Source organism: Drosophila sulfurigaster, chromosome X (assembly GCF_023558435.1).
Source record: "Drosophila sulfurigaster albostrigata strain 15112-1811.04 chromosome X, ASM2355843v2, whole genome shotgun sequence".
Taxonomy (NCBI): domain Eukaryota; kingdom Metazoa; phylum Arthropoda; class Insecta; order Diptera; family Drosophilidae; genus Drosophila; species Drosophila sulfurigaster.
In genome coordinates, this window is record NC_084885.1 from 26,129,195 (window position 1) to 26,144,801 (window position 15,607).

The following is a 15,607-nucleotide window of genomic DNA, read 5'->3' on the forward strand; positions in this document are numbered from 1 at the left end:
GCTGACTATAAATTCCTCTCAAGTGCAATCGTAAAATTGGTTAAGTAATTGCAGATAACCAGCTGCAGATACCCTTTGATTATTATCACATAGCATTTTTAAATTACATAAACATCTTATTTAAAATGTTGCTTCAAAAAACACTCATATATCTATTTCTGTTTTATTTTAATTTAATATTTTGTCTTCTTGGTTCAATTTCAAGATTTTTACATTCTTGAAACAAGATTAAAGTCTTGAATTTTAAGATTGGGCTATCTAGAATTTTTATAGAGTTTTGAATTTGATTTCAGGATTAATTTTTTTTTTGGTCAATTTCAACATAATATAATCATAATATAAGATTTTATTCTTGATCTTAGCATGCTTTTCTTCTTAGTGTATTATATTAATATTTGAGAGTATTTCGAGCAGCATCATAATACAGGGTATTATGCTAGTCGAGCTAAGTTTGAAGCTTGCTTGACTTATTTATGTGCGGGTGGGTTGAGGGTCGTCAAACAAATGTGGCAGCCAAATCATCGAGCTGACGAAGGTGCACAGCAAATGCGGGAGAAGCTAACGAAGAGAAGAAGAAGGAGAAGAGGGAGAAGGAGAGGAAGAAAAGTGCGAAGCCAGGGAAGAACTAAGAGCTGAGCCTAAGAGCACGCCTCCTTTTTGGCAGCAGAGTTGATTGCAATACGCGAGAGTTCAAATGAGGCGTGAGGGGCGTGGCCATGTTAAGAGATCTATGTATAGTTCAGCTATATACACTAATCGGTATCTACTACATCTGTATGTGTGCTAGACTTGTTAGCAGCGCCACCTGTGTCATTAATTAAGCAGCCAATAACGAGGCGCAGACTGGCGAAGCGACTTTTGGAATGCGCGCAGAAGATGCTTATCGGTGGAGAAAGGGGCGGGAGACGGGGTGAGGGGATGAAGCGGACGTTGCATCTTCTGCATGGCCAATGATTAAGTTATAAAACGGAATATATTTCGCGCCAAAAGTTGATTGTCAAAAACAAATTTGCAAACAAATGAAATATTTCAAGCTTTTGTGATTTAGTGTGCAGCAGCTCAGGCTCAGGCTCAGGCTGAGGATCATAATTGCTAAACGCCACCAGCGGTAGCATGCCACAAACAACAAGAGCAAGTTGTGCTGGCCACCTGTTTGCTACTGCTGCTGCTGCTGCTGCATGCAACGCCTTCTTAATGGCATTTGGAAATTTGTCAATCGCTGTTGGGCAGCAAGCGAGCCAATTGCTGGCGGAAGTGTAAGAAAAAAGAAAAAAAAAAAAAAAAGCTAAAGCCAAAGCGGTTCTATGCCACAACAGACACAACAGCCTTGCCATCTAACGAAGCAATTAATTTGGCTCGGCACGTTCCACACGCCTGCTTGCCACAGACAATCTTGCCACTGCCACTGTTGCTGTTGCTGTTGCTGTTGCAATTTGAGCTGATATTGCGCTAAGTGCTTCGGCATCATTTAAATGACGAATTGAGTCAAGTCCAACCGGCTGCTTGCCACGCGCCGTTCGACTATATATTGACAGTTGCTGCTCTGCTACATGTTGCATGTTGCATGTTGCATGCCACAGCAGCCAGCACTCACTCACTCAGCTGTTTAACCGCTCATTGCAAACACATCAACATACAACCACACTTAATATGATATTTCCGCACACTACGCATACGCATACGCTTACGTTACGTTAAACGACTTTACGTTACGGCAATTAAATTGCAAAACTCTTCAAATCGTTTGACAGCTTAATGCGTCTACGATGCAAACAGAGAAAGAGATCGGTAGAATGAGAATCGTTCAATTATTTATTTTGTATTTCCTCATTCCATGCTTACGCTTTCGCTACGTCACGTTACGTTACGTTAAACGGCTTTACGTTACGGCAATTAAAATGCAAACTTTTCAAATCGTTTGACAGCTTAATTCGACTGCGATACTAAACAGAGAAAGAGAACGAAAGAACGATCATGGATAAATAATTTATTTATCGTTTGCAGATTTGTGCAATCTTTATGCAAAGATCTTAATAGAAGGCTGATTTATGTTGCAGTTCACTTTGGAAAATGTTCAATTTCCTTCATGGATAGCTGCAGCTTCCTCTTGAACTGCAATTTTATATTCTAATTAACCAGCTAAGATATGCATGCTATAAAATCTCTAAAAATAGAAGTGTTTATCAAACTAAAAGAAAAATACAAGAGAAAATGAAAAAGCATCGATGCGAGTGTTTGAGTTAAACAGCAAAGCACGAGCCAAGCTGGGAATAGTACACCGAACTCAAGAGTATTGTGTTATAAGGAAATCCAAAGCTGGAGATAACATAAGTGGGAACAGTAAAGCTAGGAACATCAAATCTTAGAACAGTTGAGATGGGAACAGCAAGGAACCAAACAAAACACAGCTAGGAACAGTTCAGTTAGAAACAAAAAGGAACAGCACGGCGGAGAACAACAATGCTGGGAGCACTAAAGCTTGGAACAGCAAAGCTAAGAGCACTAAAGCTTTGCAAAGCTAGGAACACCAAAGCTTGGAACAGTTGAGATGGGAACAGCAACGCACCAAACAAAGCAAAGCGAAGAACAGTTGAGCAAGAAGATCGAAATGAGGAACAAAAAGGAACAGCAAGGCGGGGAATATTAAAGCTGGGAACACTAAAGCTTAGTACATTCAATCGAGGAACAGTAGAGTGCGAAAGAATAAAACTAGCAACCGCAGCAAATGGATATATTGTTAAGCGCTTATCACTAGAGTAATAAAACGCAAGTCGGCTTGAAATCAATAAAGCAAATAAAGCATAGTTCCGAGTAGTATTTTATGATATTCACAAACATAATTGCTATGCTACATTGACTCACTGTTAATTAACAGCAGCTTAACATGGGCATGTTATGCGCGCTTCAGTGCCGCAATTGTTGCCGGTGAAAAGAAATGATGCAACGCAAATGTTGTTGTTTGTGTATGTTGTTCTTATTATGCAACTCTTTAGCGTGTGTTGTAAGAAACAGAGCAGCAGAAAGAGTTGGTAACGAGACAGACAGAGATAGAGAGAGAGAGGGAGAGAACAGAAGCTTTGAGAATTACGCTAAATAAAGTGTAAATAAAATTGCTGAGGCTAAACAGCAAACAGTAAAGCACCGATAAAGAAAGAGTGAGAGAGAGAGAGAGCGCGAGAGAGATGGCTACCTGTTTGCGCGTAGCTGTAACGTGAGTATTCACACACACACACGCACACGCACACACACACACACACTCATTTACGCAAACACTCGCACACTTAGACACAGGTGGCAACGCTTGACGCTTATAAACGTCTATAGACGTCACTTTATTACGCCATAAACAACAAACAGGCGCGGTGCTCCCTCCTCCCCACAAATGCAATTACCTCCCCACGAGCACACATATGGTGTGACAAAGACAGCTAGTGAAGCAGAGAGAGAGAGAGAGAGAGAAAAGGGGAAACATAGGGGGCAGTGTTAATTGTGATAAAACGAAATGATGCTTAGAGAACTGTTTTTTTTTGGTGTTGGTCAGCGACAGGCGCGAAGGAGAAGCAGTAGCTAGAAGAGAACAGAAGAAGTTGGAGAAGGGGAGCAGAAAGAGAGCAAAGCTCAGCTGCAGCACATGTTTGGCATGCTCATTCCACCAGCCATTGTCACATTCTTTCGCAAAACTCTTCGCATCCCCCTCCCCACTTTCCTCTCTCTCACTCTCGCGCACACTTTGCTTTATGGCATCATTATGCTAATAGGCAATTGTGCATTGTTGTTGTACTTGTTGTTGTTATCGATTATTGTACAACATTTACAGTTGAACAACGCGTCGAGCGTCGATTCATTCAATTCAATTCGAAACGAAATTCGAATGCGAAATCCAAATTCACATTTGAATTTCATTTGATTTTGTTTTTTCCTTTTTTTTTAACTTTTTTTGATTCTACAAATGGACACGCACATTTCATTAGCATATACCTCGCCATAGAATCATGGGATAAAGATAGATACTTAGTTTCGCAGTCTAATACTATATGGATAAGCATTACGTGGTGTTCCGGTCTTCCCCCATATTCCTCCCCTTTTCCCACCAACTGCCCATTGTCACCTCACTCACTCACTCGCTCACTCACTCATCATTCACTTGACCCAATTTGTTGCGCAAATATTATTGTTCGGCAACACTTCACTATGATCATCATCATCATCATCGTGATCATCATTGTCTTCATTATTGTGAAATTATTAAATGCGCAGTATTTATGCTCCAAAAGAATGTCTTTCTATTTTGCAAATCACATGCTTAAATTGCTTTGATTGTAATTAATGCAAATTGTATTCTGCAAATTAATTAATATAAATTGAAATCAAATCCCGTAAATAGAAATACATACAAATCAAAAACAGTTGAATTGTTCAGCAAAAAGCTCTGAAGAAAAAATAAATAAAAAACAAATATTATATATAAAAATACATTGCTTACTATCTTTTAGAATCTTTTTTGCACTCATAAAATAAATTAAACAAATGAGAAGTTATGGGCAATTTTCAACAGGAAAACAAACCGATTAACTCACTTAGAAAAAATAGTTTGCAGCGTATGTATGTAAGTGCTTTTTATTTGTGATAAAATTGCGCCACAATGTAAACTGTGTGAAAGAGGCTTAGCAAAAGCTCAACACAAAGCTCAGCCCAAAAACCACAACAACAACACTAAGATAAAAGGGAGCTGGGCCAAAGCATTTAAAGGAGACAAAACAAAATCGAAAAACGAAACGTACAAGAGCGCAAATTCCAAAAAGGAAAATGAAGTTGAGTGTTGAACACAAGAACAAAATACACAAAGAACAAAGAGAGAGGCGACAAAACGCAAAGGCCAAAGGAAAAGAGCAGCGAGCAGCGAACATCGAACAGCGTATGAAACGAAGGAAAGAGAAGAAACAAAACTGAAAACTGACAAACTGAGAAACTGAGAAACTGGTTTCTCCCTTTTCCTTTTCAAATACAGTTGCTTTTTGGAGCCGCTAGAGGGCGGCAAGGTGCCAAGGGAGCTGTTGTTGTTGGCTCCTCCAAACGCAGCGGCGGCAGCAGAAAAAACAACAAAAAGGGCGTCAAAGAGGCAGAGGTGGGAGCAGACAAGCTGCTGCAGCCTCTTCTTCCTCTTCTTGTGTTTTTTTTATTATGAGGCATCAAGGCGTCGTCTGCGGATTCTTTGCTTGTTGTTGGGGCGTGTGCAAAAATATTTGAAAATTGCATTTGCCGCAAGAGAAGATGAGAACAACGCAGCACATTTGCTGTTAGTGTTGATGCCATTTCTAATTTCGCTGATTTATGGCCCAGCGCCTGGGCCGAAAACGAAAAAAAAAAAAAAACGAAAAAAACAGAATAACGAAGGAGAATTGCAGTCGCAATTCGTAGCCTCTTCGCTGAGTCACATGACCTGCCTGAACTTGCCTTAATGGCTTTTTATTAGTCTCCGCACAAGATTCTCTCTCGCTCTTCTCTTGCTGATCAATTTATTTTCTATATAGCATATACTTTTTTTTTCCTCATCATTATCATCGTCTGGAACTTCATTAAAATGCACTCAAAATGCAATTCATGATTTTTGGCGCGGCTTATTTGACTCTCCTTATCTCGCTCTCTCTCTCTCTCTCTCTCTCTCTCTCTCTCTCTCACATTTGACCAAGCCAATATCTTCGTTTTCATTTGAATAACAGTTATGTGCACAAGTATGTGTACACATAATTTCCATATGCCATGTGCGATTTCAATTTGTTAAGCGTCTGACGCATGCGAAGCGTCCGTCGTCTTCTTCTTCCACTTCCACTTCTCCTTCTCCGACCTCTTCTTATTCGCATTCGCATTCTCAGTCTCAGTCTCGTGTTCTTGCTCTTAATTCTTATTGAAGATTTTGCGTTTTGTTTGCACGCAAATTCGTGCAAATATTGACGGCACAATTCGCCACAACGATAAGGCTTTTAAACAAACAAATACTATATATAAATAAGTATAAATAACGCGAATGAGATACCACAAAAGAGTAAAAAAAAACATGAGCCAACAGTTAGATAAAAATACAAAGACAATGGATATACGAAACAAAGTTGTGAACATGAAATTGTGACAAAGTTTTAAAAGAAAAAAATAAGAAAATGTATGTATAATGAATGCTTGTTAAATTAAACGTTGGTAAAAAACAAACTTGGTAATTGAAATTGAAGTTGAAGTAAAGCAAAAGATTATCTTAAGATATCGATGGCAAGCTGTCAATAAAGTTCTTGACAAAATCTTATAAAGTGTTCAACTTACTTTTAGTTCTTTATAAACTATGTATATTAATTTAAATTCTTTTTAAAATTATAGAAATTGTAATTCTTTTTGAAATTATAGAAATTTAAATTCATTTTAATATTAAAGAAATTGTAATTCTTTTTGAAATTAAAGAAATTAAAATTTTTTAAATTTACATTATTATAAATTAAAAAAAGAAAAACTTGGTAATTTAAATTGAAGTTGACGAAAAGCTAAAGATTATCTAAAGATATCGATATAAAATACTTGACAAAAATCTTATCAAAATGTGCAACTATTTAATACTTTTAATTCTTTTTAAATATATATATGAATTATTTTTAATACAATTAACATACAAAAATGAAAAGAAGTTGAGGAGTTTTCAAGCGGAATCTATTTTTATGACATCCCTGATAAAGCGACTTTTGAATTACAATTAACTAGGAAAATGAGCATTGCACATTTTATGGAGTACTTCGTTATTATAAAGAAAGTTCAAGATGATCTAACGACGCATCATTGAAAAAGTTTGTTAACCTTTAAAAATTTAGTAAATTGTTTAATAAATATAAAATTGAAAAGCTGAAGATGAGCTAAAGACAAAAGACAAGTTTTGTTAAAAAACTTGATAAATGATATTAACGAAACTTTGACAATATTGCATTTATAAATAACGTAATTAGTAAAGCAATAGATAAGTAAAATAAGTAATTAGAATTTAACAATATATTAAATTATAAAACATTTATGAAAGCAATAGATAAGAAAAGTTTAAATAAAGATATTTAAACTCGAATTTAATCGGCAATCATTAGGAATAAGTTGTAAAATTTTAAACTTATTGATTACATTTTATTTCTAGTTCTTATGGTGTTTTAATTCTGCTTTCGATCGCTTGTTGAAGTGTTGAGATTAATGTTGTTGTAGAGCGTTGAGCTATGTACAGTTGTGTTAATCTCAAGTTGCAATGCAATCAAATTGATTGATTACCAACAGAGAGAAGGAGATGAGAACTCATAATAAATGAGAGGCAGAGTGGGAAGTTGGACGACTTTGGGTTGTAATTGTGATATCAAGAGATTATAAAGCAAGCAGTTAAACGGATGAGATGCAATAGAATTCTGCAAATCTTCTCTCACAAACCATGTTGAATGATGATCGAGACGTTGGTCAAGTTGTCATTCACAAAACGGACAACAACAACAACTGCAACTGCAACAGCACGTGGCAGGTGGCAGTTAGGCAATTATGCGAGAGATGGAAAAAAATGATGGCACAACCCGGTAGCAGCAATCGCCACACACACACACACACACACACACACACACACACACACACACACACACACACACACACACACACACACACACACACACACACACACACATCCCGAAAGCCATCTCAACTTCATCGCATTAATTGCATTCACATTGAGTCGCCAATTAATCTGCATGATAATCGTATTAATCGACAACGACGACGACTGCAGAGGGAGGAAGGGGGAGATTAGCATGCGGCAAATTGAAAACGCGACTGACTGACGTTTCGTTATAAATCAATTGCAATTGCAAGTGCAGACAGAGCATGCTCGACCCACCAAATGCTCTACAATTTCAATAATCATCTTAAACAATGATTTACGACTATTTACCCTATAATCAGTGACGCGTGTCATGTCGGCTTCATCAACTTTGCCTCACTGCAGCTAATTTGATTTCAGCTATATATAACATATTACTTATTAAATATTATTAAACAAAACAGGTAAGAAAGCTTCATTTAAGCGTTTTGGACCCGTTACTCATTTTCAATAAAAACATATTCTACAAATATACCAGAAATATACCGCAAAATAATACAACAATACAAAAAATATACTGAAAATATATCAATATTAAGTATATCCAAAATAATACTGGCTGAGAGCCTGGTATATTTCGTGCTATTTGGTATATTTTGAATGTCGTACTATGTATATTAATATACCGAATATGGTATATTTGTAGTATTTTTGCTTTACATCATTTTGGATATTGAAAAATACATACCGCAGTATTTTGCTTTAATTTACAATTTATATTCAATGTCTCTCTTTTATCTGATCGCAACCAATTTTGAAGGACCCATAAATACTATATATTGTAGGGAACTAAAATCGAGTTTCAAAGTTACGCTTGTTATTCAATTTGCGGGGCGGAAATAAACGTACTAAATCAACATCCCAAAAAAATACTAAGACATACTAAATCAATATACCGCAAAAGAAGTAAGATATAGTTGATTAATATAGCAAAGAATACTAAGATATACTAAATCAATATACCGTAGAAATACTAACATATACCTCATAAATATACTGAAATATATTGAAGACCTTGTTAGATATACCAATACACTATTACGTTGAAAATATACCGTCGATTTTGTGTTTCATACGGACAGACTGACAAACAGACTGTCAATATCGTCTCGGCTGATCAAGAATATATATACTTTACAGGTTCTGAGATGCATCCTTCTGCCTGTTAAATATATTTCATGCCGGTTATAATACCCTTCTATCCTATAGCAAGGCAAGCATACAACTTCTTGCGCTTCTGATGCATTATGCAGCACTTTATGCCAATTCAAATCATTACAAGTCAGCTACAAGTAATTGCAGTGTGTTACAAGCAATTAGCATGTTAGCAATCTACTCTCGGCAACAGCTGCAAAGGTATTTTTTATGCAAAGCAGCAAAATCGCCACTGCGAAAGCGAAAAGAAGCAGCAAAATGAGGCAAAGAAAACAAAAGACAAAGACAAAGAGCGAGAGCAAGAGAAGCCAAACCCAATGTCTGTTATGTTAGTTGTGTGGCAGCAAGTAAACAAAAAAAAGAAAGAATCCAGACCAAGAATCAAAGCTCCGAAAAAAAAGGAATCACTGACAAAGAGGATCAGGAAATTCCGGTTTACAAATATTTAATATTATTATTACTACGATCATTATTATAATGAATTGTGTAAAATACACAACTGTTTTAATGGGGTATCTAAAGTCGAACAGACAGACAGACAGACAGACAGACAGACAGTCATAACATAAAGTATAATCAAGGTAGTTGTGAGCAACTTGACATACAGTTGCCATAAGTTTATAACCCGCTTCTTGTCGCCATTGGCAGTTGTGATTGCAGATTGCATATTTCTAAAGATTATACAAAATATTATCCGCAACTTGGCAATGAAGATGATGATGATGATGCTCTATGCATATTTTGCACTTAAAATTGCAATTGCACAGCTCAATGCGTTGCCGTTAAAGTCTATTAAAAGCTGACCATAATTTAACATATTGGTTAGCTGTTAAATTTGCAAAGATTTTAAATACACATATAATCTATAACCTGGATATCGAATATTTGAGAAAAGTATACAAAATATTTAAAGAAGACAATACGAATCATTCTATCCATTAACACTGTTCTCTTAGCTTAGTGTCAAATTCTTAACATTAAAAAGTGTTGTATTGCATTTAATTGCAATGCTATATAAATTTCATTAACATTGAATATTCGTATTTTAAAATATCCACCAGCTGCTTGTTAAATGCAACAGCAGCTCAACACTATTAACTTAATTGAACTGTAAACTTAACATAATATTTATTACCATAGTTTTTAAGTGAAATTTAGCTTTCCTTAACATTCATTTCTAAAGCTGTTCACTAACATCCGAAAAGCAAACAACTGCTAATATTGTTCAGTTAAAAAAGCTTTCAATAATTAACATTATATGAACTTACATTTCATTTACATTTAATAATCACTAACATAGTTTTTTAAGTAAAAAATAAAAAAAGTTTAAAAAAAAAAGTCCCAAGCATAACAATAACTATAACAATAAAAAGGGTCTTCCAAAGCTATTGGCTAACAGCGTTTTTACTAACATTCTAAATGCTAACAGACGTTTAACAGCGCTGACTGCTGTTAAGAACAACAACACTGACCTTGACACTCACTGCAGCAATTACTGAAGTGTCAGGAAGCAACAGCGCTTGTATAATCGACTGGGAGAGTATCTATTAAAGCCTGTGTGGCTATATAATTATTTTTCTTTGCTTATCTGCTTATTTGTTTTTGCTATTATATTGCTGTTGTGGGTTTTTCGTTTTTCAATCAACGACGAAGTCTTCTAATGCCCCAAACTGGCCCAAAGAAACAGGAATTTTATGCTGCGCACATGAAACATTGAAAGCCGATTGCTACATTCCTATATAGCCTGATCTCTTCCTCTCATTCACTCGTTCTCCCTCTCTCTCTCTCTCGCTCTCTCTTCCTCTGTAGTGATGCTTTGGCCTGGGCCTTGATGCTGGCCGTGACTTGTTTGTTTGTTGGGTCTGTGGCTATTTTTAAAGCTGCTGTTGCTGCTGCAGTTCTCTGCAAGCTCTGTGCGTCTCTCCCAAAGGATACAAGTGGCTGCAACTTGGCTGCGCCTAATGTGCGGCCCGTTGGGTGGAGGAAAATATTGTTGGTGGCAACCACAAACTGGTTTTTTGGCCATTGCCATTGCCATTGCCATTGCTATTGCCTTGGCCATGGCCATCGCCTCTAACAGGCGGCTGCTGGCTGCTGGCTGCGGCTGCTGTTGGATTTCTGGATTATTGATTGCTCTGGGTCTCTGGGCAAACGTGTGTGTATGCCTCCTTTTGCCACCCCTCCGCTTACCTTCTCCTTTGCCACTTCTTGACTTTGGCCATTTGCATTTGTCGCCGTGGCAAGTTGCAACGAGACTTTTGCGACTTTGACCAAACACACATTTACGTTATGTTATTTGCTCTACCAGTTTTTTTTCTTCTTCATCATTTTTTTTTACGTATCGAATTATTATTTATTGGGCCCCGCATCTGGTTGTAATCTGTATAAAAAAACGCAAAAAAAAATAGTAGTAAACAAGTAAGAAAGTTACAGTCGAGTGTGCTCGACTGTGAGATACCCGCTACCCATTTTAAATAAAGGCAAAATATTGCGGTATCATTTTCAAAATATACCGAAAATACTAAAAAAATACTAAAAAATATACCAAATGGTATATGTGGTATATCGATATAGTACCGCATTCAAAATATACCATAGACGGCACAATGTACCAGATTGTCGGCCAAAGCAACTCAGACCCCTAGTAAGTAGGAGTTTTTGCCCATACGAAAGTATTTCTTTAATAACTTCCACAATTTTTATCTGATCGCAACCAAATTTTCAGGAATCATAATTATTACAGTAATTATTGCATATACCAAAATTCGTGACTCTAGCTTTAAAATTACGCTTGTTATTCGATTTTTTTGATTTGCGGGGGCGGAAGTGGGCGTGGCAAAAATTTGAAACAAACTTGATCTGCGTGCAAACATAACAAATGCTGTCGAAAAAAAATTATAGCTCTATCTCTTATAGTCTCTGAGATCCAGTGTTTCATACGGACGGACGGACAGACGGACAGACGGACAGACACACAGACGGACAGACGGACAGACGGACAGACGGACATGGCTATATCGACTCGGCTGTTGACGCTGATCAAGAATATATATACTTTATAGGGTCGGAGATGCCTCCTTCTACCTGTTACATACATTTCCTGCCGGCACAAAGTTATAATACCCTTCTACCCTATGGGTAGCGGGTATAAAAAGACCGCAAGCTGCCTGCGGGCCATTGATGTCTTTGTTTATTGCTCCGGTTTCTCGCGCAATTTTCAACTGCATTGCACTTCGCTTTTTTTTTGCTTTTTCGGTCACCCAAGTCCAAGTCTGGCTATGCTAATTAGCCATCAGAGATCTGCAGCAGTTGTCTAGCGGCCAAGAAGTTGGCCTGGCTTCAGGCTCTCGGCTTAATTGACAGCTCTCAGCCTCTCACAGTTTTGCCGCATCTCTCTAATGGATTCTAAAGCGAATGAATCGAACGAACGCGAACGCGAACGCGAAATGCATCCAATGCGATCCATGCGAAATGCCAATGGCATCGACCAAAGGCCTGAAAAGCTGATGGCTAACAGGCAAATCTAATTAAAGCCAATAAGTCCAACCACTTCAACTGGCGCTCTCGCTGTTTGATCACCACACAAAATTGTCTGCTCTGACTCTCCGGCCATCGCATTCAATTTGCATTCAATTCAAACTGCGATGTTGCTGCCTTTAATTACTCAATTCAATTGTGCGGCTAACTTATTATTGGCAATTGTCTAAATATTGATTCATGCATTTGCATTTACCATCATCGTCCCGGAAATTCAAGAGCGAACCAAAGAGATAACTATTTCCCCATAACTAACATATGTATGCATAACTGCTGTTGATCAATCAAATTACGAATAAATGCAGAAATAGGTTTATTACCTCAGTAGTTCTACCAATCTATCAGTCAATCATTTAGTAAATTTTCTAAGGTTATACTAGAGACTCGATGAAGTGTCACTAATAAGTTCAAGAAATAAGTTCAACGCTAGCCAATCATAAATAAACGTAAAAATAACTTCAAAGCCAATAGTTCAATCATTCAATCTGTCAATCAATTTTCTCGATGACTTACTTTAATTATTATTTTAGTAATATTAAGGAGTAAAGAAAGTACCACAAATGACAACACAAAATAACAATTTACATTAATTCAATCAGATAATAAAAGATAAATAAAGTACAGCAATCAATCAATCAGTCAATCATATTATTAACTGCCTAATTAACGGTGTTAATCGATCAATTCTCAAATAAATTACCAATATTATTAATACTATCGAGTTAAGCAACCGCGACAATTCAAACAAATCACTTCAATCATCTAGTCAATCATTAATCAGGGTATATTAAATCCTTAGCTAAGTACATCAATCAGTCAATTAATTATTTAATTAGCTTATTAGGGTTTATTACGGTTTTAATGAATTGCCACTAAGCCAAAGAACTAAATTCAATAAGAAAGTCAATCATACATAATGTTATAAGTTATTTTTAACCAAGATTCAGATGTCAATCAATCAGTCAATCAATCCATAAGCTATCTTTTTTATGTTAAGTCGTACCAGTGACTTAAGGAACGAAAATAAATGAAAGCAAATAAGAGAACTAAATTTAATAAAGTTGGTTAGTCAGTCATTAATAAGGATTTTAATAGAAATTGCACTCAATCATAGAAAATTTAAAAGTAAAACAAACTAACAGTAGAAGATACAATTCAAATAAATCAATATATAAATTCAAATCCAATTGAATTAATTAATGCAAATATATAAAGCACAATTGTTTGGAAAAACACATAAGTTGAGTAGAACTATGATCAATCAAACAGTGAATCAATCATGCAGTCAATCGTTGGGTCAATTGAACTTTCGACTGCACATTTGAGAGCAGTGAATGTTATATAATTGAGGGAGCGGGAGCCTTATGTAATGCGGGGCATGGAGAAAAGGCGCGGAGAAAGAAGCGGTCTCAAGGCTGGCGAGCGGCAAAAAGAAAGAACCCGAAGAAGAAGAGAAAGACGAAGAAGAAGAGTGAGAGCAATAGCAAGATCAAGGCGTGCGGCTGGGCGAACACTTTAAGCCGCTTTATGATGTGTTAAAATTGTTGCAACAACAGCAACGGCAAAAAAAAAAGAAAAGAAAAAAACACAACACGAAGCGAAGTAAACGAAGCAAAAGAAGTTGAGCTAGGCAATGACAAGCAGCGATGACGAGAATGAGAATGAGACTGAGAAAGACAACGACAGCAACAACAGCGACATCAACTGCGACAACGACAACAACAACAACAACGATGACGATGACGATTATTTTAATGCATTCGCTGGCTGTTGCATTGGCCAAGTCATCGTGGACTTTGCTTTGACTTTGACTTTGTGTATCAAGTGGCAAGTTGGCGGCGGTAAAATCTCTGACGATGACTTTGACTTGGAAGTTGGACTTGAATCTTTTGCTGTGGCTGCTGTTGTTGTTGGTGTTGCTGTTGTTGTTGTTGTTGTTGATCTTCTTGTACAACTTGCCGATAATTGATCATCATCAGTCGTTTTAATTGATCGCTTTGCCTGCATTTCGATTGTAATCAATCACTTTCGTGGAATTGCTGCCTCAATGAACTATGTGGAGCTATGTCTGCTGCTGCTGCTGCAAAGCGAAGAGGAGTCGGTTATGGACAACGGCTGGCAACGGGCGTTGTCAACGGGCCACAGCAGCAGCAGCAGCAACCATTGCAGCCTTTGAGAATGGTCGTCGAATGGTCGAATGGTATTTTCTTTCGATTTTTCCAATCATCAAAGCAATTGCGTACGTGAGCTGACGCACCAAGTTGTCATTGTCTCATTGTTGTAGACTCCTGTGAGCAGTTGTTGTTGCTCTTGTTGTTGCATCCATCTAGCCATCGATCCATCTATGCATTTATCCATTCATCCATATGTATGCCCACATCTATCGTCCAGTTTAAAGTCGTGTGTAATTGTTGCTGCCGCAATATCGTGTATCATGCTGCGTCAATAAGTCACTCGCTGGCATTTCTGTAATGCATTCGAGCAACAGTTGCCATTGTGACAGCAACCACAACAGCAACAACAACAACAACAACAACAGCCAACAGTAGAACACTCTCTATCAATGTATGCAAATTAATTTAACCGTCCCTTAATTGCCACAACTGAAATTATTGATGCAAGTGAATGAACGTTCAAAGAACATTCAAAATTATTGCAATTTGTATAAAGAACTTAAAAGATCATAGAATAAAATTGCAATCTTCCAAAAGCATAAATTTAAAGTGCTTTTATTGTATCTATTTATATTTGATACGTGTAAATAATTGAAAAATCAATATTTCAATAATCGATCAAACCGATATTATAAAAACAAAATCTTTAAACTTACCCAAATATTCGAGGACAGCATCAAATATTTGCATCTGAAAATGAATAATAAAGATAAATGATATTAATCAAATATGTTAACTTCGATAACTTAATGTAAATTATTATTAATTGAGTTAGCTTAACTGTTAAATAAATAATGAAAATATTTATAGCAATTCAAACGTTGTATTTCATTTATTCCTAATTTAAAGCCAAGAAGCTTACACAAACAGTGATCCTAATTATAATACAATATACAATATAATGTCAAAATTGAGCCAAGATGGCAAAATCTGAAATCAAAACCAAACTTTCTAAAATTTAAATAGTTCGTGTTTTTTTATATATACACTATTTATAATATTATTGAATGTTGTCCAAATTTTTTAAGGATTAGTTACAATTATGGCACTTACTTTAAAGGAAGCGAATTTTAGTAAACAAAAA

At 36.5% G+C, this 15,607-nt stretch overlaps 1 long non-coding RNA gene across 3 annotated transcripts in view; it reads right to left on the bottom strand.

Moving 5' to 3' along the window:
- The window catches only part of LOC133848035 (uncharacterized), an 85,092-nt gene extending 69,878 nt beyond the window's left edge, over nucleotides 1–15,214 (bottom strand). For all 3 annotated transcript variants that reach the window (XR_009895209.1, XR_009895207.1, XR_009895208.1), the window contains exon 1: nucleotides 15,180–15,214. This is a non-coding gene — a long non-coding RNA (uncharacterized LOC133848035). The remainder of the gene's footprint in view (nucleotides 1–15,179) is intronic.
- Nucleotides 15,215–15,607: the final 393 nt, after the last annotated feature.